Genomic DNA, 2,670 nt, shown 5'->3' on the forward strand with positions numbered 1-2,670 from the left:
CAGACCACCTCTACAAGAAGCACTTAAGAAAGTATTGAACACAGAAGAAAAGGAAAAAAGAACAACGTTCTTCACAAGAGTACAGGCAAAAGATTAAAAACACACATTATCCAACTCTAAAAGCAAAAGAAAGACACACAAACCAGAAGAACAACTCTGTAAGAACATTATGATAGGGATCAACTCTCACATTTAAATTATTTGTTTGAATGTGAATGGACTAAATGAACCACTGAAAAGACATAGAATGGCAAAATGGATAAAATATCACCAGGAAACAATCTATTGCCTTCAAGAGACTCAACTCACTAGAAAGGACACTCACAGACTCAAAGTAAGAGGATGGGAAACAAATTTTCAGGTGAATGGAACAAGGAGGAGTCACAATCTTAATCTCAGACAAAATACCCTTTAAGCTATCAAAAATGTAAAAAGATACAGAAGGCCACTACATAATGATAAAAGGTTCAATTCATCAACAAGAAATATCCATCCTAAACATATATGTACTGAACATAGGAGCACCGACTTTCATAAAGCAGCCTCTAGGTAAACTAATAAAAGACATTGACTCCAATACCATCATAACTGGGGACTTTAATACCCCACTCACAACCCTAGACAGATCATCAGGACAAAAAATCAGCAATGAGATCCAAAACCTCATTGTGACTCTTGATCAAATGGACTTAATTGATACCTACAGAACCTTCCATCCAAAGACCACAGAATACACATTCTACTCATCACTGCATGGAAAGTAATCAATATCAACCACATACTTGGCCATAAATAAGCAAATTTAAAAGGACTGAAATTTTGCCATGCACCTTCTCAGACCACAGAGGAATAAAAATAAACATTAACACCAACAAGTTTCCCCCAAAACCCACAAAGACATGGACAGTAAACAGTATGATGCTAAACAACTCCTGGGACAATGATGAAATCAAAACAGAGATTAAAAGATACCTGGAAACAAATGAAAATGAAGAAACATCTTACCAAAATCTCTGGGATGCCATGAAAGCTGTTGTAAGAGGAGAATTTATATCCCTATAAATGCACATGAAGAAAATGGAAGGATCACAAATTAACAGCCCAACAAGCCACCTAAGGAAGCTGGAAAAGCAAGACCACAAAAACCCTAATTTCAGCAGAAGAATCCAGATCACCAAAATAAAAGCCCAAATCCGGGACATAGAAGACAAAAAGATAATACAAAAAAATCAAAGAAACAAAAAGCTGGTTCTTCAAAAGGATAAACAAGATCGATGGTCCCCTATCTAGACTGACCAAGAAAAAGAAAGAAAAAGCCCAAGTAAACACAATCAGAAACTCAAAAGATGAAGTCACATCTGATCCTGAAAAATTACAAAAGATCATTAGAGACTACTATGTACACTTGTATGGAAACAAACTTGAAAACCTTTTGGAAATGGAGAACTTTCTGTCATCACACAACCTGCCTAGGTTGAAAAAAGAAGAAATTGAAACCCTAAATAGACCAATAACAATCAAGGAAATTGACTACATAATAAGAAAACTACATACAAAGAAAAGCCCTAGACCAGATGTGTTTCCCGCAGAATTCTACAAGACTTTTAAGGAGGAGCTGATACCAATCCTACTGAAGGTATTTCAGGCAATTGAGAAAGATGGAACTCTCCCCAAATCATTTCATGAAGCTAACATCACATTGACCCCCAGGCCAGAAAGGCCCAACAAAGAAAGAGAACGAAAGTCCAATAACTTTGATGAACATAGATGCTAAAATTCTCAACAAGATCCTAGTGAACCGGATTCAACAACACATCGCAAAAATCATCCATCATGACCAAGTAGGCTTCATCCCTGGGATGCAAGTCTGGTTCAACATTCATAAAACCATAAATGTAATTAAATACATCAACAGATGTCAAACAAAAAACCACATAATTATATCATTAGATGCAGAAAAAACTTTTGATAAAATACAGCACCCCTCCTTGATAAAAACCCTCGAGCATCTAGTTATATGAGCAACATACCTCAAAATAGTAAAAGCCATCTACAAGAAACCCACAGCCAGCATACTCCTAAACAGACAAAAACTGGAACCATTTCCCCTGAAAACTGGAACAAGACAAGGATTCCCACTCTCACCTCTCCTGTTCAATATAGTATTGGAAGTCCTGGATAGAGCAATCAGAGAAGAGAAGGCAATCAGGTGTATCCAAATAGGAAAAGAGGAAGTCAAGCTATCTCTCTCTGCAGATGACATGATTGTGTACCTTCAAAACCCAAGAGAATCTCAAAAACCTCCTTACACTGATAAAGGCCTTTGGCAAAGTCTCAGGATATAAAATAATGTGCAAAAGACAATCACATTTCTTTACACCAATAATAAACAAACAGAAACCCAAATAAAAATCACAATTCCATTCACAATAGCCACACAAAAAATGAAATACCTTGGCATCTTCCTAACCAGAGATGTGAAAGACCTTTACAATGAAAACTACAAAACACTGCTCAAAGAAATCAAAATGACACAAACAAGTGGAAAAATATCCCATGCTCATGGTTTGGAAGAATCAACATTGTGAAGATGTCCATCTTACCTAAGGCAATCTACAGATTTAATGCAATACCCATCAAATTACCAGCAACATTCTTCTCAGACCTGAA

This window comes from Carlito syrichta, unplaced genomic scaffold (genome assembly GCF_000164805.1).
Source record: "Carlito syrichta isolate Samal-C Ts95f unplaced genomic scaffold, Tarsius_syrichta-2.0.1 Scaffold309789, whole genome shotgun sequence".
Lineage (NCBI taxonomy): Eukaryota > Metazoa > Chordata > Mammalia > Primates > Tarsiidae > Carlito > Carlito syrichta.